Source organism: Lycium barbarum, chromosome 11 (assembly GCF_019175385.1).
Source record: "Lycium barbarum isolate Lr01 chromosome 11, ASM1917538v2, whole genome shotgun sequence".
NCBI classification, from domain to species: Eukaryota; Viridiplantae; Streptophyta; class Magnoliopsida; order Solanales; family Solanaceae; genus Lycium; species Lycium barbarum.
Genome location: NC_083347.1, coordinates 101,734,777 through 101,761,819, shown reverse-complemented (window position 1 = coordinate 101,761,819; position 27,043 = coordinate 101,734,777). Strand labels below are relative to the sequence as shown.

At 38.9% G+C, this 27,043-nt stretch overlaps 1 long non-coding RNA gene across 1 annotated transcript; it reads right to left on the bottom strand.

The window, feature by feature from the left end:
* On the bottom strand, window positions 1–26,800 carry LOC132618712 (uncharacterized). Its single transcript, XR_009574272.1, has 4 exons — window positions 25,992–26,800; window positions 25,678–25,730; window positions 2,091–2,141; window positions 1–272 (listed from the first exon to the last, which is right to left on the bottom strand). It is a non-coding gene; the product is annotated as an uncharacterized LOC132618712 (long non-coding RNA).
* Between the last annotated feature and the right edge of the window lie 243 nt (window positions 26,801–27,043).

Sequence of the window (27,043 nt, the reverse complement as noted above, 5' to 3'; positions counted from 1 at the left end):
TTAACGTAGTGTAGGAGAAAACCGGACACAAATCAAATAAGCATCACTGAACAAACACGACCCATGACCCACATACATGTCTACAAGCCTCTAATACAGACAACAAAATCAAATGACGGGACAGGGCCCCGCCGTACCCAAAATAGTCATAAACACAAGGTATGTACAATAAAAAGATCTATACCAAAAGTATAGGCTCCGGATCAAAGGAGCACTCCGAACAGCAGAACAGATACCCTAGACTGACGAATCACCTCAATGAGCATCTGTACCTGCGGGCATGAAACGCAGCCCCCGAAGAAAGGGGGTCAGTACGGAATATGTACTGAGTATGTAAAGCAAGGAATACAGAAAATAGAACATACCGAATCAACAGTACAAAGGTAAATACATATCTGAATTATCAAAGCACTATTTCCCGATCACTAATCACGTATACAGATGTCATATGTCAAAAAAGTGCAGACTAGGAATATCAGATTAATTATTTCCCAAATACAGATCATCTGAGCCGAAGTCGTATGTCAGAAGAAGTACGAATTCAGAATGACAGATTACTTGTTTTCTAGACACAGATCATATATATCAATATCATAGGTCAGAAGAAGTACAGAGGATACAGAATACCAGAGAACTTACTTTCCAAACACAAATCGTGCATATCAAAATCGTATATCGTGTGTGTGTGTATAACAGATCCCGGCCCTTCCGTGAGGGACGCGGTGGACAGAATCATATAGCAGATCCCGGCCCTTAGTAAGGGACGCGGTGGACAGAATCGTCAGATGTCAAAGACAGATATCATATGTACATGTAACAGATCCCGGCCCTTCAATAAGGGACGCGGTGAACAGAAATATCAATGCATGTCAGAATCATATAACATATATGCAGATAACAGATCCCGGCCCTTTACTAAGGGACGCAGTAAGTCATATGTCATGTGTGCATGTAACAGAACCCGGCCCTCTGCTGCGGGACGCGGTGAATCACATATCATATGCCATCCTGGCCACCGCCCCGTATCATCATAAACATGCATATAACAGAACCCAGCCCGCAGGGGAGAGGGACGCGGTGAACAATGCAGAGAAGATGCACGATAACATAACAGAACCTGGCCCGAGCGCAGTGAATAACATACTGAGGCTTGCACGAACAGAGCAGTGAGAAACCATGTACACATATATCCAGACTCGAGAGATATGAACACTTACCGACATTTGAAGATCATATACATATTCCGAGTCGATCGGAGTTAATATGTGAAAGTTACGGACATTTTTACCACAGACTTTTACGAACATTTCAAAGTAAATCCAAACGACAGATCAGTTCGAAGGAAACAAACGATAGTCATAATGTATATATATCTTTTGGATGGCACGATGGATGGTATCAGAATAAAGCCTTTAGAATCGTTTTACATATCCAAATACGTTATAACACTCATTGGAATAGTTACAACACTTATCGTTTAATAAACGGAACAATGATCAAAAGTTTCCTTTGAATACCGTGCGAAAGATATCATATACAACATTTAAGGGACCCGATAGAACAACTCAAATAATAAATCATATAAAAGAAATCGAACAATAATCATAGTGTATGTCTTGCGGATGTCACAATGGGTTATGTCAAAATAATCTTTCTGGGATCGTTTTACACTTCAAAATATGTTATAAGACTCAAGGGAATAGTCAAAACACTTATCGTTTAGTAGTTGAGGGAGTAGTTAAAAGTTTCCTTTAATTATTGCTCGAAAACAAGTCAATAATGCAATAGGAGCGGATTCGAAAATAGTGGGCCCACCTCGGGTCAACCGAGGTGGCGGACACAAATTACGTACCTTAAGCCTTAGGGAGTCACTTATGAAAGTTTTAGTGTAGTCCGGTTCCATTTGGGCAAATTGTAGGTGTTTAAGCAATTGTTTCAACAAGGCATGGAGTACTTAATTCAATTCTATTGAATGAAAAAGGGTCAAATTTAAACTCAGATTTCTAGAAATAGAGTTGTCCCCGAGGCTCGTATCCAAACCTATTATGTCTAAGACATGCCAAAAGAAGGAAGGGTAAAGCTTTACATACCTTTTCCGCTCCTTACGCTACTCCAAATTCAAATCCCGTTTACTCCAAAATCTACAATTGGTCACAATTACCAAATATAAATTATAAGCTTTTAGAAATTCAGTCTTAAATCCATATTTGTTTACAGAAATTTCGGCAGCACTTCCCCTATAAATTCAACATCCCCGAGAATTTAACTCGGCCAAAACATCAATAACAACACCAACAACAATACCAACAACATCAACAATCAATACAAAACACATTCTAACATCAATAGTCTCCCTTTCTACATAACGCAACAACTTCTACTCCAACTTCACATTTCCAAACCAATATCAACGTTTTCATATTTATTTACTAACTCAAGATCATTCAAATACAATCCAAGAGCATTTCATATCATTCTACCAAATATACAAAAATTCCACCGAAACCATAATTCACCCGAAACTTCCAACCTTCGACATAAATGTTCACAACATATTTTTATCTTCCACATTCATGAACTACGCTAACAATTCACACGTTAACAATGTTATTTCCGCAAAAACAATAAACGACACTAGTCTTACATTAGCTTGCAAATCAGCCCGCAACAAGTCCAACATGCATTTAAATTGTTAAACTCTCCTTCCATCATGAAATACATGTCAACAACAACCAAATTGCTAGATAAAATAATTGGTTCATTACTCCTACACACACACATGCACACGACCACACACCTATACACACGGCCACCATGCACTACTCCATATTTTCATGAATTCTTTCCATTCCTACATATTACAAGATAAACAAACCATCCATAACACATAAAAGAGAATTAAATCTTACCTTTTTTTTTTCTCAACTTAGCTAAGGTTATGATTTTGCGACAACGAGCGGTTTTCTTGTTTCAACAATTATACCACGTTGAAGAGGGCCTTCAACTTAGTAAGAATACTAGAAGAAACAATTTTTTTTTGGACAAGATTTATGATCTTCCTTTTTTCTCCCTCCTTGGCCGAAAGTTGGGGTGGTCTTTTGTTCTTCAAAGTTTCTTGAATTTTCTATGGGTTGAAGATGACTTAATCATCTTTTATTAATTTGTCACATGAATTAATTAAATGGGCTTGGGCCATTCACCTTATGGCCGGCCACCCTCCAAATGTTGGGCCTTTGTTTTCATTTTTTTGAGCCCAATTACTTATGGGTCACATTTTGTAATTCACGAAACTAATTTCCGAAATTCCAATTTTTCCCTTAGCCTTCCTCGATATTTTCGTGTCAATATTTTTCATGAACAACATACATATTGAATGACATCAAAATATTGCCCCATCTCTTACTAGTCACAATTATTTCAAATTTTTCCGAATATGCAAGATACGGGATATAACACAAATAATATAGATGCTGCTCTATGTCGGACACAAACGATACCTAAAATGACAGCATCTGAGGCCTCCGCTTTGGGTCTACCTGGGAATGAATAACACTTGACCCATTTACCCTTGTTGACCCTTTCTCAAGTCCCGTTAGTATGAATTATGAGTTAGTAAAGTCATTGATTTGATTCCTAAAAGGTTTCAGTGTGATTTGCGTCATTGGTGGGGGAACTAGTTAAGTTAAAGAGATAGAGTTGACTATGGTCAACATCGGGTTAAGATGAACTCGTGTCAATATTTTGAAAGTCCCAACAAATTAGTATGATGATTTTTGACTTTTCCACAAGTTTTGGTGAGGTATCGAAGAGTTTCAGATGCATTTGGGTTGTGTCGCACTCGTATTCGATGTTTTCGCTGTAGTCCTTTGGAAATTAAGGGCACCATATTGATCAAACAACCTTTGTTTTTTGTTTTTATTGAACCATTAGATCCGTATTGGAATTAAGAAGCTATATAAAAAAGAATCATCGCATTTCGCCTTCAGATGAGAGAGTTATAGTCATTTTAGTGCGGGCTGTACCGGGAGGTCCGCAGCAGTGAAACTCATGACCGTTGTGACAAATCCATCACAATGAAGCTAGGGACCGCTGCAATGAAGACCCGGGGGGGGGGGGGGGGGGCAGAAACCTACTTGTATATTAAAATTTCGAAGTCATTACCCACAAAACCCCAAACACAATTTTCAAGAGAGAAAGAGGTGAATTTTATTCCATCCATTGGTGAAAGCATCTTTAAAGATAAGTCCCTACCTTTATTTGTTCCTTTACCCTTGTTCATTAAGTTCCATGGCTAGTTTAAGGTTCTCTAATGGTGAATGAAAATCCTAGAACCTTAGAATTAGTAAACCCTTAAATAATTGATGGGTTGTTGATTTTATTGTTATCTAATCATCTAGAATTATAGATTATCACTTTCCAGGATGAGAATTCGATTATTAATAATGATAATTGTGTATTGAAACTTTGGGTTCTAATAAAAATGGGAATTTTGGCCTAAAATCTGTTTTGAAAGGGTTAAATTTATTAGAAACCTATAAATTGGAGGATAATGATTGTTACGAGTGAGATTATGATAGAATTACCATTTAATGATGGTTCCATCCATTTGAAAAGGGTTGAAGAAATTGTGTCTTCTTCCCCAATTGATGTTTTTGTTGATTAGATGGTATGTAGCTTATTTAGCATTATGGTCTATCGTTATATACTAGACTACCATTTTTATGAGGCGTTTCAGAAACAGAAGGCTCATGTGGAGTAGTTCATGGCTCCTGTTTTGCATTCGAGGTACGTTACGGCTTACTTTAATTAGACTTTGATTAGTGAAACATATATATTTTGTGTAGAATTGACGGGAGAAAGCATGACTAGGTCTTCGGATAAGAGGTATGGTTGGATATTATATAGGTTGGGATGACTTCTGATTATGTGGGCTAGTCACCATTATTTACGCATTGTGAAGGTGTAGTTTTATTCATACTGTGGTGATTCGGGATGGAGTTTTATTAGGATGGTTGTTGTTGATGGTGGCTTGTTGTCCTATTATTGTGATTAGACTTGTTACCTGAATTGTTGTGTTGTGATACGCTTTGTACTCCATTCTCTCTTATTGTGACAAATATCATCGGAGAAAGGAAGGATAATGAGTTTAGACCTGCATCGTGATATATACTTATAGTAATACTCAAATGGAAACTTGACGTATGACTTACTGTTGATGATGATATTGTGCATGGCATACATTTCATTGCATAACTATATTGATATTGAGTTATGACTTGGTGTGGATGATGATATTCGATAAGATGGAACACCTTGGTGAAACAAGACTTAGTTGTGAGGTGTACTCGTTATACGTGGAAGTAAAAGGGGACATAGACTCTTTGTGTTGACTGAGATGTTTTCTCTGATTCATTTCATGGTTGAGCTGACTTATCTAAAGTCTTGGTATGGCTTATAGCATTGTGACTTGCACTTTCATTGCATTTGATTTCACTGATTGATCATGCTTACTGTTGAGTTGATTTATATAAGTATTGATATGGATTATAGCGTGGTGCCTTCCATAGTATATTCATTGGCATTGATTACATTGATTTAAGAATTATGCATGCATTCACTCATACATGATGGAAATGGATGGGAAACGATTCATGAAATACTTGTACCATGATGCCTTGTGTTTGACATTGATATTGCTAACTCTTCATAGTCCATACATACTAATGAACTGGATTACGCTGAGACATACATTGTGATGGATAATACTGATAATAATTGAAGATGAAACATATACATCTACTTAAGGTACATTTGACAGGGGGTGACGATGTGCCCTTGGTGTGAACTCGTGGTCCGTGGTTCGTTCCAGAACGAGTGGTATATGGACACCATAGATCCCCTGCAGGTCATGACTATTTCGGCAAATATTACCATTTAATATGTGTGTACAGGTTTGAGGTATTTGGCCAGTGCATTGCATTGCATTGCACATCATTATATTTTGCATTGCACTTCATTAGCTTTTACTCTGCATTATTATATGGTTCTTTTAGTTCTGATTTTGGTATGGTTTGTTGAAACGGTTGTGTGGTATAGATATGATTATTAACTAAGTTAATTTGTGGAGTAGCGACTCTACCTAGGGTCGGAACTTGGACTTGTGAATATTGTGTAAGAGTATTGAGACTCGTTAGACTTGTGGTTTAGAAGCTTCATCTTAGGCTGTGATTCAATTATGGAATGTTCTGTGACCATGATTTGAGTTTTATATGCCTAGCTATTTATCTTGTTGATTTTATGCTTATATGCGTGAACTAATCTTAATCGGCCTATGATGCTTACTCAATACGTGTTGTTTGTACCGATGCTACTCTTGCTATACTCTTCTTTGAGTGCAGAGTTTGTTGCTAGTTCTAGTTCCTATCATCGAGAGTGATTCGAGTCTACTTGGCAGAGATTCCAGAGTGAGCTTTGGCTAGATCTGCAACCCAGAGACTCTTCCTTTGCATTTGGCTGTCTATTTTGTATTTTTTTAGACAATATTGATATTTTGAGATTTATATTTTCTTATCAGACTTATATCTTCTTGGCAGTAGCTCTTTTACTAGTCCAGACAAAATTTTGGGGTTGTTGTTATTTCCGCACTTGTTATCATTACGATTTGAATCTGTTAACTAAATCATTGTTTATTTCCGCATAATTTTTATAAATTTTTAAAATGAGTTGGGAATGGTTCGCCTACCTGGGGGGACGATATAGGTGCCATCACGATCCACAAATTGGGTCGTGACATTAGCTTCAACAATTTTAGAGTCCAAATCCCCAAGGCCATCACGAGCCTGTTCTAGGGTGAACCTTCGAACATTCCATTTGCTGTATTCGACCTTGAAAAGAGAGAACCAGCTTTTTCTGCTTTCAGATTTTCCTGAGCCCATTCTAATTGAGGTTCAGTCTCTTAGTTTTTTCGAGAAGAAGCATTAAGGTCGGACTTCAGCTTACCAATAATGTCGTTAAGTTGACGATTCTCGGCCTAGGACTGCTGCAAATCTTATTCAAATTTTTGAGTGGCAGTAGCCAGTTCAGAAGCCCACCCATTTTTAATTTTGGTGAATTGGCTCTTTAATCGATCAACTTCAGAGGCTACAAAGACCTCATGAATTGCTCTTCGAATCCCCTCCAAAAATTCAAGTTTGAATTGGAGAGTTTCGAGGTTCAGTGATGCTTGATCGAGTTCTTGCTTCAGAGTGAACTTTTCATCCTGAACTCGGCTGAGATCATCCATAGATCGAATGTAGTCATTCTTATACTTGATCAGCTCTTCTTGAATCAAGGGAAGGTCACCTGCGGCTCGCCTATCCCTTCTTTCAAGCTCAGCTTTCAAGTTCAGAATTTGTCCTTCCTGAGCATCCAGTTGAGCCCTTAGATCGTCATTTTCTTCAAGGGCTTGACGGAAGCCTTCACCGACCAGGGAGGATGGCTGAAAGCAGGGGAAATATTAGTTACGGCGGTAAGTGTAAAAAGAAAAAAAAAAGAAATAAGTAAAGTTGTGAATATCCTATTGGACGAGTGCATCCCTTCGTTGATCAAACAATTCCAGGAGACATTGTTCATTTTCTCTTTGTCTTGTTCTGAGACAAGAGGTTTCAAATAGCTTGCAATCCCCACCGGATGGCCTAAGAAGTTGGTATCCTAAAAAATGGAGATAGTGGTAGTCTGGCGGTAGGAAGGATTTATGCTGGGATGAGGTGTTCTGAGATCTTCTTGAAGGAAGTATCGTCGGGACTGAGAGATGCTAAAAACCCGTAGGACTTATATACACTTCCTGAGCTTGTATGGCTTAGACCCCTTCAAAGTATTGATCGAGGTCATCATGGCCAGTTGACAGAACAACGGTTGAAGCCAGAGCAGTATCCAGAGCGGAAGTTGGGGGAGCAGTTGGAGCAGGAGTGACCCTTAATCTTTTAATAGGAGCGGAGTCATCTTCCGTCTCTTCTCCGTCGAGGTCAACAACCTCCATTGAGTCAGGAGTAGAACGTACTGTAGCTCCATTAATAGGAGCAACTACCGAAGTCAAAGCAAGTTTCCGTGTGGCAGCAGGGGTCTCGGAGGAAAGAGCAGCAACCTCAGGGATGGTAGGGTTCCTTGTTTGTCTTTTCCTCTTTGGGACCATGGGGTTGATGGCATGGAGGGAGGCTTAGCAGCTTTCTTCGGGATTGCAACCTAGGAAATCACGAGGGCTAATGTGTTTGCGTCTAATTTCAGGTCAGCCAACACCCTCGGAATAAAAGATCCTTTTGGAAGGCCTGGTAAACATGAAGAGCTAAGTTAGAAAATTTTCCTACGGTAAAAAAAGGTTATATTTGTAAATACAAACCATGGTGTGTTGCCTTCCACCGGTCTTTGGAAATTACTTTCCATTTGCGTGAAGCTTTGTCAGAGATGGCCAAAATGGCCTGGACCCATTTGTGATGATTTTCTATGTTTCCAGAGGTCCAGGCGGTGGCTACATGGGAAGGAGAAGTTAGTACCAAAAAAAAAACTTACGGGTCAAGTTCCATGCCTTCGGAAAGGGCATATATTATGTCGGAATGATCTCGGCTGTGAGGATTGCGATGTAACGTTCTGTCCAGCCACGGTTGTTGTCTTGATCAAGTTCAAAAATGAAGGGATTCTTTCCTCGTTTATTTAGTCGAATCACACCACCACGGAAGAATATGGGGGTGTGTAGACGGATTAGATGGTCTAGCGTGAATGGGATTCTTGCCTCCGATGTCAAGAAACGGAGACAAGCCACTAATCTCCATACAGATGGACCGACTTGTGCTAAACACATGTTGTAAGTGTGACACGAATCCAGGATGACGATATCAATGGGTGGTTCGAATTTTAGAGTAAAAGGATAAGTGTATACGTTGGAAAAACCTGGTCGGACCGTAAGAATGGACTCCTCCGGTAATGGGAAGATAGTTTGAGAAATGACTTTCCGAAAACTTGATGATGAGTTGGTGGTAGAGTCATTTTCCATCGGGACTCTTTTCCAGCCACAATCTTCTCGGACTTTGTTTTCATCGTTGGAGGTAATAGATGAAGGGTAAGCATCAACCGGTGTCCCACGGTCATCTTTGGTGGTAGCTGTGCTCACAAAAAATTCTTTAGAAAAGTTGAAAGTGGAAGGTAACATATTAATGGCTTTAGCATCTGAAGTTCCATGGCCTTAGCCGGAACCGCCGTAGACGGAGCCGTCGTGGTCAGAGAAGAAGGTGGAGGAGTGGAACTAGCCCAGGCAGCGTAAGTGTTATTTTTGTTGGTGCTAGTCATTTGAGCAGAAGAAGGAGTTTAGTTAAGGGTGTTGATCGGAAAAGCTAGTAGTGATCGGAAAAGAGAGTTAGCAATAAGCGGAAAATTCTTTTGAAGGCAAGGAAAATATTGGAAGAGGTGAAGGAGTTTGAGAGGAAAGTAAAATGATAAAAATAAGGAAGTGAAGAGATTTTATAGTAGGGTTTATCATCATTACGGTGACGGTTCGGGTCATGAAACCGCTTCAGCTCTCCAGTTAACAGTTGACACGTGTTTGGAGTGACAGCGTGACGAAACGTGTGTCAGAACATGGAGAAGTGGAGACGTTTTAATTTCCCGTCTATTTTGGAAGGTGAATTTATTATTTTGAAAGAAGTGAAAATTTAAAAAAAAGTTGTCAATATAATTACTTCGGTTATTTAACTTCAAAATATTCGTGCATAAAAAAACAAAAAAACCTAGTCGGTTCCAAGGAAACATATAAAATGGATAAATGCAATGAAAAGAAGATGCTTTATAAGACCAACTCGATTGGATCAAGTGTATTATAATCTCGGTTATAATAACTGTACATAACATGACCAAACGAATGGTCTAGAAAATTAAAAAAAAAATGAAGCAAAAGTAAAGAAAAATTCGAAGTTTATGCGGCCTCGGATATCTCGACTAATTTATCCTTTGGCTCGATAATTTCGGGTTTGCCAAAATTAACTAAGGCTAATTCAGCGGCCTTTATTTCTTTTTCACTTCGATAAGAGAGGTTGGAGGATTGAAACCAGGAGAAGAAGCTCCCTAGAAAGTTCTTATTTTCGCTTCCAAAATATATAAGTTGTGGTGAAGGAGTAACTTTTGGCACCGAACCTTGAAACAATCACGGGAAACTTCCACGCTGGTGAGTTCATCTCGGATTTGCGAATTAGTTGCCTCTAGTTGGAAGTTCTTTTTTTGAAGTTTCACGAAGGAGGTAGTCAATGATTGGAGGTAATTTTCTCTGTCTTTCAATAAGTCAGATGCGTCATGTAAGTGCAGAGTCAATGCAGCTTGCAGGGAATCGAAATTTCGGAGCCCTGACTTGAGTTGTTTGTTTTCCCCTCGGACACGTTCAATCTTTTCATGGAGGTTTACGTCTTGTTGGGAAAGAATAAACAAGCGAGCCATTCCAATGGCCGAAGTAGTAGCAATGTGACCCTGAATAAAGTAACATATCAGAATAGGGAAAAATAACGAGGGGAGCCAGCTGAATAAAAGCGTGCATACCTGAAGAAGAGCATCTTCCAGCTGGTTCAAGGGTGACTTTAATTGAGTAGCAGAGGTACGAGGACGGGTGGATGACCCCGTAGAAGCTATTTCACCCCAAGACAATGAATGCCTCGGTGGAGACTTAGTAGTTAGTGGGGCCGGTTCATCATGTGAATCATTAGTTGACTCACTGGGACTGTTGGACATGACATCATTAACTTCATATGACGACTCGTCATCATCAAGAAAGATTATGGCATTTTGGTTTTATTTGAAACTTTCTTCATAGCCTCTGAAAGTAAGCGACAAACGAATCTGGGAGCCAATTCTTATGGAAGAAATCGGGATGATTGGAACGTCTTTTTGCTTTCGTTTCTTACTTGAAGAGCCAACATCTTCAGTAGCATCTTCCTTAGAAGGATCAGTTTTTGAGTTAGGATGCTTTGTCGGAAGTCCGTGGTTTTTTTCCTTTCCACCATTCGGAGGAAATACTTCTCCAAGAACGGGTCAGGTCACGAGAAGCTCCAACCAATGCGACGACCCAATCAAATATTTTGATTACGAGCTCCGGTTCAGCTGAAATCGGGGTAGAATTCCATGTTTCAAGAAAGGGCTCCGATAGAGGACGATGGAGTTGATTTTTCCGGATTATGACAAGTTGGTGTAGCCATCCTTTGTCATAGTCATCTTCTAGATCAATGAGACCTTACCTCCCAGGAGGGTACAGATGCCCCAGACTACCTCGAATAACTCGAGGGACGTAAATGTGAATCAAATGGTCTAGGGTAAAGGAAACTCCAGCTATGTTAGCCAAAAGGTTGATACAGTAAACCAACATCAAATTTGCGGAGAAACTTGTCCAATACAAATTCGATAACGGCGGCAAAAGTCTTCTATAACTTGAGGAATGGGTAAAGAATAGCCAATTTCGAAAGGATATGTGTAGGTCAGAGAATAACCTGCAACGTGATGATTCATTCTAATTTCGTTGCTAACTTGGATAACATCAATGTCGGCGTCCAAGTTACAATCATCCCGAACCCTAGGGATAGTGGCTGTATCAATAAAAGATTCAAAGTTTTCGATAGACTAAAGATAACTTGAAACTTGATAGTCATCTTGGTATTTGAAGCAGCGAGGAGGATATCAGCGGCAAAGAACTCACGTCTCTCCCTTGAGTCATGTGAATTCATTGGAGTTTGTTGTGAAGTATGCGTCGTCGATGCATAATTAGTAGGTGATGGAGTTAATAAGGGGACGAAAGACATTGTTAAAAGGAATTTTTTTGAAAGGAAGAGGTTGCAAAGATTGTGATATAGAGTTTAGTTGTGAAAGGAAAGTGAATGTGTAGCAAATATGGAGGAGATTCTTACCTTTTATACACTCAAAATTGGAAGATGAAGGGTTGGAAATTCAAATGGCAACCGTTTCTGAGGCTAATCACATCAATGGAGCAATAATGAGCACTCAGTATCGTGCAGAGTGCATTAAAGACAAAGGTGAAGAATGTCTTTTTAGGCGGCTGAGTTTGGCTTTCGGTATTCCCGCCACCGCTCTGTTTCGGTTTCAGTTCAAATCCATTCCCCGGAATCAATGTTTTCCACCGGAAAATGAAAGGACTAACTGTATACGCGCTAAAAATAGCTTTATACGTGGATATAGTTAATTTGGCACGAGGAAATGGGAGGAAGAGTTACCAAGGCAGTACAAAAATTTGAAGATTTCAAAGGAAAGGACTACGATAGAACCTGAGGTGACCATTTCGAAGTAAATCTGTTCCGAGGTATTAGCTCGACGAAGTCATTTAATGAATATTCCAGGATTTGTAGCCGTTAGTGGACCGAATCAGGTTTGATGCGGACGTTACGATTAGAATTTAAGAGGCATTTAAGGCTCTTAATTAGTCATTATTAGTGAAGATTATGGATTTAAGTACTGATTTCCCCTGTTATAAATAAGGGCATATAACTTGTAATGAAGATTACAAAAAAAAACACAGGGCAATACTCTTACTAAAAAGCTCTATCACATTCAGTTAACATGTTCTTTCGCTTTTCATAGTCTTTTCATATTACTTCGGTCTTAAAGCTTCTTAAGGCATAAAGATAATTCGGAGTCACTACACTTGAGGAAATCGCTCCGAGATCTCACAGAGGGTAAGCTCCAATTGTTATTTTATTGTTCTTTTATTCATATTTCCTTATAATTGTTTTATCATTTTGATTTTAATTCAAGCAAACCAAAGCACGTATCCTTTAAACCACGTATAAATTCAACTGTACCCTTTTCAGGGGTAAACAAAAGTAGACACCAAAATATCATGTATGTGAGCATAGCCATCACTAATGAAATAAAGTTTTTGAGAATGTGTAGATACTGCATATCGTGGGGAAGAAAACAAGAAAAGGGATATTACAATAGAGATGGGGTTAGTTTCGGTTCCTATTTTTGCTGGAAAGAATCATCTTTCAACATTATTTTAACTTCTGTAAAATTCTATATCAAACATGATGAAGATGAAGATTGGCAATCAGACTTGTAGTCATATATAGGCATAATGGGAGGACACATATAATTATATCATTAACTTACCCATTAAACTTTTGAAGGTTATGAATATGATAGGCAAAAGAGTTATGAATATTAATACACTTTAAATTCTTTCATACTCTTAAATGTCTTTTGAGCAATAAATGTAGATAATTATTAATTTTTGATAGAGTAATTTCATTTTCAGCAAATATTTTAAGGGGAATATAAGAGGAAAAGACCAAAAAATTGAGAAAAAAGATAAATACAAATACTAGCCTAAGAGAGGTGCAACCTCACTTTTCTATTGCCTAGCTTTATATATAGATATATGTAGATTTGGTTGCATCTACCTTTTTCATTAATGCAGTTAATCCACATGTAAGCCTGTTTGGAAAGCAAACAAGCAAATTGGAATTAGTTGTAATTGAGAGTAATTTGGAAAGCCACAAGGGATTTGGAACTGGATGGAGAGTTTGGCGAAGTAAATTACCAAGTTAGAGAGGAATTTGGTTTAATTGGAAGGGTGTAATTACACTCGGGGTGGGGGGGGGGGGGGGGGGTGGAGGGGTGAGAAATGAGTGTAATTACATGACAACTTTTTTTTTTTTTAAATTATTAATTTCTTTTATTTTATATTTATTTCTATTATTTTAATTTCTTTTTTGTTTTTACTTTTTAAATTGTTCATATTTTTCAAAATTTCACATATTTATCTTTTATTTTTTCCCTCATTTTCCAGCCTTTACTTCTTTTAATTCTATGTAATTGCTCTCATTTTTATTTCTTAGTTATTTTCTTTATTTTCTTCATTTAGCTTGAAAAACATGGCCAAAGTGGAAAAATAATTTCTCCAACTCTTGCTTTTATAGTTCTCCAATTTTTCCAAGTCCAAAAATGACAAAATATGTCCCAAATTTTAGCTTAATTCTGTCAAGTTTTTGTAGTTTTAGCGACTTTTTTCATTTTCTTCAATTTGGCACCTTTTTGCCTCTTTTCACTTGATTTCTTTCTGATCACTTCTAAATCATATAAATTTGTAAATAGAAGTAAATGGCATTAAATGCACTATTTTTCTTAATCTAACATAGCAAATATCTAAGCTTAAAGAAGAGATAAGTGGTAAAATGTCAACTTATCAAACCCCTAAACTTAAACTATTGCTTGTCCTCAGGCAAATCAATAGATATCCTTCAAAGGAATCAACTCAATAGTGCACCAGCATCATATCAAGTCAAAAAGTTTACTTTTAGCACAAACACATGACTTTAATTGGTAGCAACAATTAATGATATATGAATTACGAAAAATTTCTCAAATACTTCATTTTCATTTCAAGTGCTCAAACACTAAGTTAATAAAAGTAGGAATCAAGTCATGACACTAAAGCTTCAAAATCTGCCTCATCATAAAAAAATAACTTTTTTTTGTTCATTCCTCACAATTGAAAAATTGAATAAGTTCACAACTCAAAGATCATGTTCCCTCACTCTCAAGAGAGAATCCCATACTTATAAAATGAAATTCAAAACACAAATGGATATCAAATGGAAAGTGTTACATCTCGAAAATTTCAAGTCGTTGCATTATGAGTAGACTAACGTAAGCCTAAATTGGACATGAAGTCCTTACGAGATTAAGGAGAGCATTTGCTAACTTTAAGCGCGTACCTTAAGGTTTTGAAGTAATATGAGTCAGTGGAATTAAGTTCGTCGAAGGAAGTAGAATGCAAGTCATGTTTGGGGAAGATTTCACAACAATTGAATTTTACTTTGTCTAGTAATGACTTGAGGAGGAGCTATACGGCCCCTTAGATGGTTAGTGTAGTGTTACACAAGTGCCAAGAGGGTTCCATAAGGATTGGAAGTCAAACGAATCGAAGGGAGCAACTTATCGGAAAGGGGTAGTTTGATGGACCATTTGATGGACCGTAGGATGTTTGATGGCCCGTCAAATGGTGGAGCCTCCACCATGAAATAGTCACAGTGAGGCATATTTGGCTGGGCTGCTTGACGGTCCATTTGACGGACGTAGAAATTTTGACGGTCCGTCAAAGTGGGCGTCAAAATGCCTGACGGGATTTTAAGGGACGCATTAAATATTTTGTTTTACTACATTTGGATTCATTATTTCCCCAAATGAGACCTTACATCTCTCCAAAACCCTCTTATCTAAGTCTATAAACTAATCCAAGCTAAATCCAAGAGAATCAAGAGATTCAAGTGCTAAGAAGCTTGCTAGGGTTTGTGAAACTCAAGATTTCCCTTGGTGTTGATGTTGAAGACTTCACTTTAGTGGAGAAAGTTGATCCAAGACTTGTTCTTGTGTGATTAAGGTAAGTTTTTACATCTCTTACGTATAGTTAAGGTTGTTTGATTGTTGTACCATTTGGTTGAAGGAAGAAAAATAAAAATACAGTTCAAGTGTGAGTTTTAGGATATTATGAGATATATGTTAGCTTGAATTACAATTCTTGGCATGTTATGAGTATAATCTTGTTGTGGGTGGTACTAATGATGTTGAGAAAATGTTGTATGTAAGTGTGTATAGGGTTGGGTTGAGATTATTATTATGAGTGATCTTAAAAAAAAAATTTGGGAATTGAATGTAGCCTCTTAATTGGGTGGAAGTAGATGAAATAGGGGAAATGCTGCCAAATTTTTGCTAACTCATGAATTATACTAGTTTGAACTTAAGAGTGTCCTTAAATCCTAACCTTGGTATGAACCCTCTGGAATGTAGATTTCTCGGGCTTTAGAGGTGAACTTTAAGTAGTTAAGAAGACATAAAGGTATATAAGGCTAACCTTTCTTTCTCAAGGCACGATTTTCGTTATTGTACACCTATTCATTGAATTCTCCATGTCTTTCATGACGTCTCCATTTCTAGAAAAGCTAAAGCTCATAAGCCTTAATACTCTTATGATATCATTGATCTCATCGTACGATAGTTGACCCTCTAAGGAAAGACATAGTGATGATGATGATGTTGATGATACTTATGCACTCCTATGTGTATATATGTATGTATGGATTTTTGTAACACTGAGCTTATGTGGCCTGGTATGATATCTACTGCGCGCACACCACTGCAGTTGGGCACGGATAACATGGAGCCTCGATGTGACCGGGTATGGATGACACCGAACCTATATGGTCGGGTATGGTATCATTATAAGTGTATATTTGAAATGTTTTCTTCAAACGAAGGTTAAGTAAGTATAATGAACGTCTTAAGAGGTATTGACGATCCATTTATCATATGTCATTCTTCATACTTGTATCATGTTATCACTCATGCCTTACATACTGAGTACATTATTCGTACTGACGTCCTTTTGTTTGTGAACGCTGCGTTCATGCCCGCAGGTAGACAGGGAGACAGACCAGACCAGTAGGCTGCCTCTTCAGTGATTGCATAGAGGTTCTCCATTTGATCCGGAGCCGAGATAGTTGGTATTATTCTTTTGGTGCACATATATGGGCATAGTGGGGTCCTATCCCGTCTTTATGATATTATATACTTTTCTTAGAGTCTCGTAAACAGTTGTGTATAGCTAGATGCCTCCCAGCCTCGTCAGCATATATTTTGTATATTATTTTCTTAGCCTTGTCGGCTTGTGTATATGTATATGGGCATAGTCGATGATGTTTACATAAAAGTGCCTTAGTCTGATGAGATTTGTATTATTGATGCATAGGAATTGCGAGTTAGCCATGTGGCTCACCTAGATATGGTTGTGAGAGTATGATGATAGGTGTTCGGTAGGTTAGCCAAGGTTAGCTCCGTGTGCCTGTCATGGCCCTCCGGTTTGGCTTTGACAAAAGTGGTATCAAAGTAGTTTGTCCTAGGGTATGCCTACGAGTCGTGTCCAATAGAGTCTTGTTTATAGGTGTGTTGCATGCCACACTTATAAACGGGAGGCTGCAGGCATTTATGAATGAATGACCTTCTTTTCATCATAGATCGTGCGATAGAGCCATGATATAAGAATTTCTCCTTCCTTAACAGTATGCTATGTTTTCAATGATACCTGTAAAAAAAAAATACAGCAGCCCAAAAGGGCAAGACAGTGGCAGGAAAGCGGACTGAGAGAGTATCGCCGACAAATATAGAAGAGGGTGAGTCTCATAATGAGGTTCCATCTCGGTCCTTTCACTCACCACCTGCTTCATAGAAGCATGAAAGAGCCTCAGCCCCAGCTCCAACACTCTCATTCCCTCCACCAAATGCCTCAGGCCAAAACGTGAAAGAGGTTATTCATTTGCTGACTCAGTTAGTCGCCGCTCAGGCTCAGCGGCAAAGTACCGGTCATGGTGATATCGCTGTCAGCCCCAGGGCCCGTGATTTTATTAGTTTGAACCCTCCAGAATTCTTTGGGTCAAAACCCCATGAGGACCCTCAAAGCTTCATTGATGAATGTTGAGGACACTTCGGTTAATGCATGCTTTGGACGTCGAGTCGGTATAGTTGGCCTCCTATAGATTACGGGATATTGTGGTCCATTGGTATACGGTTTGGATGTCTTCTAGAGGAGTCAATGCACCCTCGCCAGTATGGCAAGAGTTTGTGGATGCTTTCTTTCGACATTATTTGCCTCCCAAGATGCGATGGGCTAGAGCTAACAGGTTCTTGAATCTTGGACAAGGAAGTATGAGTGCCCTAGTGTATAGCCTCCGCTTTAATTCTTTGGCTAGGTATGCTCTGGCCATGGTAGCGGATATGAGAGACCGTGTTCATATGTTTATGAGTGGCCTAGGTCCACATTTGATGGATAAGTGCTTGACTGCCGCACTTCAGGACGGTATGGACATTTCTCGCATTTAGGCCCATGCCCAAAATCTAGAAGAACGGCAGCAACAACAAGGGAGTGAGCGTGAGCATGACAGGGCCTATATTAAGAGGGCTAGATCTTCGAGTCCAACTAGTGAGTTCAGAGAAGGGCAAAGACAGCAGTTTTCTAGGCATTCAGGCCATTCCATGACTAGTGCGCCTCTACGGTTTGCGGGCCAGAGATTTGATAAACCTATCCACTCCGGACCGGGCCAGAGTTTTAGAGCTTCGAGTTCTCATTACAGGGGTGACTCGGGCCAGGCAAGACTACCCTACCACGATGTTCTCAGTACGGGAAGCTACATTGGGGCCAGTGCCGATTAGGTTCAGATGCTTTCTATGCTTGCGGTCGGCCAGGCCATATCATGCGTAACTGTCCATCGATAGGTAGTAGGGGTAGGTTCCAAGCCACAGGGTCAGTAGTCGATTCTTCATCATCGATACGCCCTCCGAGACAAAGCTCACAGACACCAACTTGCCATGGCAGAGGTAGAGGAGGAGCCCCAGTTCTAGTGGTCCTCAACACCGTATTTATGCTCTGGCGGGGTGACAGGATCTTGAGTCCTCCCTTGATGTTGTTACAGGTACATTATCGGTATTTTCTCATAATGTTATGCATTGATTGATCTAGGATCCACATTGTCATATGTTACTCCTTATATTGCTGGTCGATTTGGGGTAAAACCGGAGTCAATCAAACCTTTTGAGCTATCTACACCTATCGGAGACCCAGTAATAGCTAGTCGGGTATATAGAAATTGTGTGATTGTAGTATGTGACCACCATACTATGGCCAACCTACATGAGTTAAAAATGGTAGATTTTGATGTCATTATGGGAATGAATTGGTTGGCTTCTTGCTATGCCAATATTGATTGTAGAACAAAAATGGTTCGCTTCTAGTTTGTGGGAGAACCCGCTTTAGAATGGAAGGGAGATACAGCGTCCCCGAGAGGTAGGTTTATTTCCTATCTCAAGGCAAGGAAGATGGTTGCTAAAGGTTGTATTTACCATTTAGTTCGGGTTCAAGATATAAAAGCCAAATCACCGACTCTTCAGTCTGTCCCCGTAGTGAATGAGTTTTCGGTTGTATTCCCGGATGAGCTTCCAGGCTTTCCACCCGAGAGAGATATTGATTTCACTATTGATGTGTTACCGGATACTAAGCCCATATATATTCCTCCTTATAGAATGACTCCTGCAAAGTTGAAAGAGTTGAAGGAGCAACTGAAGGATTTGCTTGAGAAGGGCTTTATTAGAACTAGTTCGTCACCTTGGGGAGCACCTGTATTGTTTGTAAGAAAGAAATTTGGCTCTTTGCAAATGTGTATTGATTACAAACAGCTGAATAAGGTGACGATCAAAAATAAATATCCGCTTCCAAAGATTGATGATTTATTCGATCAGTTGCAGGGTGCCCAATGGTTCTCTAAAATAGATCTAAGATCCGGGTATCACCAAGTAAGAGTTAGAGAGGAAGATATTCCAAAGATAGCCTTTAGAACCAGATATGGTCATTTTGAGTTTCGGGTAATGTCGTTTGGACCGACTAATGCACCGGCAGTATTCATGGATTTGATGAACAATTTGTTTAGGTCTTTCCTAGACTTGTTTGTGATTGTGTTTATCGATGATATCTTCATATACTCACTATCCAAGGCAGAACATGCAGATCATCTACGCACCGTCCTTAGAATTCTTCAGGTCCGGGAGCTATTTGCGAAATTTTCAAAATGTGAGTTTTCTTTGATTTTTGTGTCCTTTCTGGGGCATATTATTTCAGCTGATGGTATTTGGGTGGATACCCAGAAGATTGAAGCTGTGAAGACTTGGCCAAGGCCTACAACACCTATGGTGGTTCGTAGTTTTCTGGGTTTAGCAGGTTATTACAGAAGATTTGTAGAAGACATTTTTTCAATTTCTGCACCGTTGACAAAGCTAACTCAGAAATTGGCTAAATTTCAATGGACGGATGCTTGTGAACGTAGTTTTCAAGAGTTAAAGAATAGATTAACTTCGGCCCCGGTTCTAACTCTTCCAGAAGGATTGGAAGGCTAGTTGTCTATTGTGATGCTTCAGGCGTTGGGTTAGGATGTGTGTTGATACAACATGGTAAAGTGATTGCTTATGCTTCAAGGCAGTGCCGAAAACATGAGAAAAACTATCCAACCCATGATCTTGAGTTAGCTGTGGTGATTCATGCATTGAAGATGTGGAGACATTATTTGTATGGCGTTCATGTTGATATTTATACGGATCACAAGAGCCTTCAGTATATTTTCAAGCAAAAAAAATTAAATTTTCGACAAAGCCGATGGTTGGAGTTGTTGAAAGATTATGATGTTAACATTCTATATCATCCCGGGAAAGCGAACGTTGCGACTGATGCTCTTAGCCGTAGATCTATGGGAAGTTTATGTGATGTTCAGCTAGAGAAAAGAGAGTTAGCTTGTGAGCTCCAGTAGTTAGCTAGCCTAGGAGTTCGGGTAATGGACTCGAGCAATATAGGGGCCACCATTCAGAATTCAGGTGTTTCGTCTTTGGTGGTTGAGGTGAAAGAACGCCAATAGGAGGATCCCATATTAGTTCATTACAGGAATACATTTCCTCAGAAGAAGAAGTCATCCTTTGAAATTTCTACAGATGGAGTTCTCAGATATCGAGGCATATTATGTGTTTAGGGTGTTGGAGGATTACATCATCAGATTCTGGAGGAAGTCCATTGTTCCCGCTATTCTGTTCATCCGAGAGCGACGAAAATGTATCATGATCTTAAATCTAAATATTGGTGGAACAGAATGAAGAAAGATATAGCAGAATTCGTAGCTCAATGTCCTAACTGTCAGCAGGTAAAGATTGAGCATCAAAAGCCCAGCGGATTGTTGCAAGCTATAGAAATTCTGACTTGGAAATGGGAAGTGATTAATACGGACTTCATCGCAGGCTCACCTCGTTCTAAGCATAAATATGATTCTATATAGTTAATTGTGGATAGACTTACGAAGTCAGCTCATTTCCTACTAGTTAGAATTACATACGCGGCTGAAGATTATGCAAAGCTTTATGTCAAGGATATAGTGCGATTCCATGGTGTCCAGTATCTATTATTTCCGATAGAGGGACAGAGTTTACAACCAACTTCTGGAAATCTTTTCAAGAAGGTTTGGGGACTCAACTGATGGACAAGCTGAGCGTACCATCTAGACTCTCGAGGATATGCTATGGGCGTGTGTGTTGGATTTTGGAGGTAGTTGGTATGATCACTTACCGCTTATTGAGTTTTCTTATAACAACAGTTATCATTCCAGCATCCAAATGGCCCCGTATGAGGCTTTGTATGAGCGCAAGTGCAGATCCTCAATTGGGCGGTTCGAAGTGGGAGAAACTAAACTAATAGGGCCAGACTTGATCCTGCAAGCCATAGAAAAGGAGCTTATACAGGATCGACTATTAACAGCTCAGAGTCGTCAGAAATCCTATGCAGATAATCGTCAACGAGACTTAGAGTTCCAAGTGAAGGACTGGGTATTCTTGAAGGTGTCGCTAATGAAGGGCGTCATGAGGTTTGGTAAGAAGGGCAAGCTTAGTCCTCAGTATATTGGGCCTTATGAGATTGTCCGCAAGGTAGTCCAGGTGGCCTATGAATTAGATCTACCTTCGGATTTGGAGTCAGTCCATCCGGTTTTCCATGTATCGATACTTCGCAAGTGCATTGGAGATCCTTCCAGAATTGTACCGGTAGATGACGTCCAAGTCACCGAGCAATCGTCTTACGAAGAAGTTCCTATTGCCATTCTAGATAGGCAGATTTAGAGACTCAGAACCAAAGATGTAGCTTCTGTATAAGTCTTATGGGGAAATAATAATAGAGAGGAAATGACCTGGGAAGCTGAGGAAGACATGAAGTTCAGGTATCCGCATTTATTTCCACCCCCAGAAGAGACTCAGGCAGAGACGATGTCCTCAGGTATATAATGCTGTCTTTTGATGATTTCTTAGTCGTGTGTAGCCATTGTTGTTGTTGTTGTTGTTGTAGCCCTGTGAGGCCATATATTTTAGGTTGCTGTGATAGGATGGTAGTGGCATATTGCAGGGGAAACTCTGGCGAAATTTTTGTAGAATCCCTAAGAGTCTAACATTCGAGTACAAATGTTCCTAAGAGGGGAGGAATGTTACATCTCAGAAATTTTGAGTCGTTGCATTATGAGTAGACTAACGTAAGCCTAAATTGGACATGAATTCCTTACGAGAGTAAGGAGAGTATTTGATAACTTTAAGCGCATACCTTAGGGTTTTGAAGTCATACGAGTCTGTGAAATTAAGTTCGTCGAAGGAAGTAGAATGCAAGTCATGTTTGAGGAAGATTTCACAACAATTGAGTTTTACTTTGTTTAGTAATGACTTGAGGAGGAGCTATAGGGCCCTTGTAGATGGTTAATGAAGTCTTACACAAGTGCCAAGAAGGTTCCATAAGGATTGGAAGTCAAACAAATTGAAGGGAGCAACTTATCGGAAAGGGGTAGTTTAACGGACCATTTGACGGACCGTAGGATATTTGACGGCCCATCAAATGGTGGATCATCCACCGTGAAATAGTCACAGTGAGGCATGTTTTGGCTGGACTGCTTGACGGTCCATTTGACGGACCGTAGGAATTTTGACGGTCCGTCAAAGTGGACGTCAAAATGCCTGACGGGATTTTAAGTGACGCTTTAAATATTTTGTTTTACTTCATTTGGATTCATTATTTCCCCAAATGAGACCCTAGATCTCTCCAAAACCCTCTTATCTAAGTCTATAAACTAATCCAAGCTAAATCCAAGAGAATCAAGAGATTCAAGTGCTAAGAAGGTTGCTAGGGTTTATGAAACTCAATATTTACCTTGGTGTTGATGTTGGAGACTTCACTTTAGTGGAGAAAGTTGATCCAAGACTTGTTCTTGTGTGACTAAGGTAAGTTTTTACATCTCTTGCATATAGTTAAGGTTGTTTGATTGTTGTACCATTTGGTTGAAGGAAGAAAAATGAAAATAGAATTCAAGTGTTAATTTGAGGATATTATGAGCTATATGTTAACTTGAATTACAATTCTTGGCATGTTACGAGTATAATCTTTTTGTGGGTGGTACTAATGATGTTGAGGAAGTGTTGTATGTAAGTGTGTATGGGGTTGTGTTGAGATTATTATTATGAGTGATCTTGAAAAGGAGTTTTGGGGATTGAATGAAGCCTCTTAATTATGGTATTTTTAATAATGTCGTGGTTGATTGGGAGTTGTTTTGGAATTGGGTGGAGGTAGATGAAATAGGGGAAATGTTGCCTAATTTTCGCTAACTCATGAATTGCACTAGTTTGAACTTAAAGAGTGTCCTTAAATCCTAACCTTGGTATGAACCCTTTTGAATGTAGATTTCTCGCGCTTTGTAGGTGAACGTTAAGTAGTTAAGAAGACATAAAGGTATGTAAGGCTAACCCTTCTTTCTTAAGACATGATTTTCGTTATTGTACACCTATTCATGAAATTCACCATGTCTTCCATGACGTCTCCATTTCTAGACGTGCTAAAGCTCATAAGTCTTGATACTCTCATGATATCATTGATCTCATCCTACGATAGTTGACCCTCTAAGGAAAGACATAGTGATGATGATGATGTTGATGATACTTATGCAATCCTATGTGTATGTATGTATGTATGGCTATTTGTAACGCCCAGCTTATGTGTCCGAGTTTGATATCTACTGCACGCACCCCACTGCAGTTGGGTACAGATAACACCGAGCCTCGATATGACCGAGTATGGATGACACCGAACCTATATGGCCGGGTATGGTATCATTATAAGTGTATGTATAAATTGTTTTCTTCAAAGGAAGGTTAAGTAAGTATAATGAACATCTTAAGAGGTATTAACAATCCATGTATCATGTTATTATTCATGCCTTACATACTCAGTACATTGTTCGTGCTGACGTTCTTTTGTTTGTGGACGCTGCGTTCATGTCCGCAGGTAGACAGGGAGATAGACCAGACCAGTAGGTTGCCTCTTCAGTGCTTGCATAGAGGTGCTCCATTTGATCCGGAGCCGAGATAGTTGGTATTATTCTTTTGGTGCACATATATGGGCATGGCGGGGTCCTGTCCCGTCGTTATGATATTATATACTCTTCTTAGAGGCTCGTAGACAGTTGTGTATATCTAGATGTCTCCCAGCCTTGTCGGCTCATATTTTGTATGTCATTTTGTTAGCCTTGTCGGCTTGTGTATATGTATATGGGCATAGTTGATGATGTTAATATAAAAGTGCCTTACCCTGATGAGATTTGTATTATTGATGCATAGGAATTGCGAGTTAGCCATGTGGCTCACCTAGATATGGTTGTGAGGGTATGACGATAAGTGCTCGGCAGGTTAGCTCCAGGTGCCCGTCATGGCCCTCCAGTTGGGCTGTGATAGAAAGAATTAACTCTCTCTCTCTCTCTCTCTCTCTCTCTCTCTCTCATACACACACACACACACACACACACACACACACACACACACACAAAGAGGTTCAAATGCACACAAGTAGTACCATAGGCTTGACCTTCATGCATTTATCCACTAATGTAGCCACACTTGGTTTCATCCCACCACCTAGTCTTCTCTTTATTCACAACTTTTTATTCTTCCTTCCTCCTTTTTTTTTTAAACACTAATAGAAAGGTTTCACGTTTTCTTCTTTTTTTTTCTTTTAAAAAAAATTGTCACCCCTTTCACCTTTCAAGCAACTCCCACATCACAACTTTACTAACCATCACCCTCAAACTTAGGCTTTTAGCTTATTTTGCAATTTCAAAATACTTAGGGAGATAGGATGCCAAAAGATAGGGTAATGAAGAATAAGAGGGTAAAGCTTGTAACATAGGTGCCAATAAAAAAGGTTTAAGGCTCAAATTAAGGGGGGTTTACTAGGGAAACATTCAAAAGGTAGGCAACTTAAGGCTCAAAACGATCCAAGGAAAGCCTAACATCATTTTTCAAATCAAGTGTAACCGAGAATTTCGTCTTGAAACACATGCTAGGCAAGTTTTAGACCACAAGATATGCAAAAGAACTCACAAATAAACCTAACCTCACATGGCACATGAAAACCCAAGTAGAATATATATTCAAAACCAATTGAAACAAATGAACTCAAAAAGTCACTTCTAGTCTAAAGAGACTATTTAGTGAGCAAAAGAGTCAAACATTGAGTCGAAAAGTCACAACAAGAGTCCTTACTTCAATCATTTTTCCTTTTCAAAATTCAAGAATTCATATGGCAAGTTTTAAATGAGTTGGTACCAAGCAAGCTAAAAATTGGTCGACGGGCAAAAATCACATTCCAACATCATTCCTACAACTTAACTACAAAAAACTAAAGAAGCTAGTAATATTTATATTTAAAAAAAAAGCAAATCATACTAATATAAATGTCATAAAAAATGCCAAAATAAAAGCAATCTATCAAATTATCATCCATTATAACATATCACACCCCATCACAAAATATCTATCAAAATAAATCCTCCCCAACTTAAAATGTTGTGTTGTCCTCAGTGCAATTATAACACCTATTTTATGGTCCCTTTACTAGTTCCAAATTAGCCTCACACACTCCAAAAAGATAGAGAAGATATCTCCGAGAATGACTCACTTTGAGAATAAATATTCAAATGTGAATCAATAAGAAGCAAATACTATGTATCACTTTAGAGCAAAAAGTGTAATGTCACAAAGGAAGATTGAATTCCATACCTGAGAATTTTCAACTGTACGAAAGAATACATATGTTGCGGTTCTCCTGTCTCCTAATTTCCAAATGAGTGTTATCAAATGAATTAGCACAAAAATATATTTCCTAAGCACAATTCACGTAAAGTCGTTTCTTTCACTTTGATCAACTAAATTTATCTTGCAAGGAGAATGTGTACTCAACCATTTTATGAGCACAAAAATATCCCTTACCTTTCAGCCTATGAAACTCAAAATCCCACAAAATAGCAAGAAATCAAGATTCTCCAATCATGAAAATATGCATTTAGAAAAGAAAAAAACATCAGAGAACTCACTTCCTCTCCCATTTACACATTACGCCATTCTTTGGCCAAACTCAGCAAAAATCTCTCACACCAAAACTGACTTCTACGCATCTCTTAATGTTGCACGATTACTCAGACTCCCCCAGCTATTTAATTTTCCTCTGAAACAATTTGTCGAGCAAGTTGCACGTATCACTTAAGCAAACTCTATGTCACAGCAAGGACCATGAATTAGTCTCCCAAAAATGTGGGAAATATAGTTCAATCACAACCTCATCTCAATCAAACAACGCTAAAGTTTCGCACTTTGTGATCTAAGCTCCACATAAAAAAATCACAGAAAAAGAAAAAGGAAATGTGAGAAGAGAGAAAAGAAAAACAAAGTTATGCCAGTAAAGAGAAAGCAAGGGAGAGAAAAGAGGAGGAGAGGAGAAAGAAAACTATTGCCTGATTGCTGTGTTTCTGAAAAATGGGGCTGTGCGTGCAGTGTTTTGTCTAGAAGGGGAAAATAGAGGTAACTTTATGGTTTTGTTTTAAAACAAACAAGTCACTTACTTGGGTCAAAAATGGACAGTTGAACTTTATGCAAAATAAAATAAAAAATTCATTGTGCAACTACTTTAACACTCTAAATTTTGTTCAAATCAATTTAAAAAATTATGAAGTTTGGTAGATTAATAAAAAAATAACAAAATAAACTTATTTAAAAATAAAAAACACAAAATCAAATTAAAATTAAAGAAATATGGGCAGCCTCCCGTAAAGCGTCACTTTTAACGTCGTGGCATGACGTGAGTGAATTTTACCACTTTTCTCTCTAGTTGCAGGATATGAATTGTCGCCCCAACATTGAATCAAAATTACGATGATGCTCATGGGGAGGTAGTAGAATAGCAAAGAGACCAACTCTCGGGTATCGCATCTTGCACTTTTTGGGCTTAAGTGAGGGATGTCATTTTGTCTTCTTGAACTTTCAAATTGCAAAATGTAAGGTTCTTGGTTTTCCTCTTTGCAATTCCACATGGATGCATATTGTTCAATTTTCATATCACCGCACAACTCGAGTCCGGAACCAAAATGAC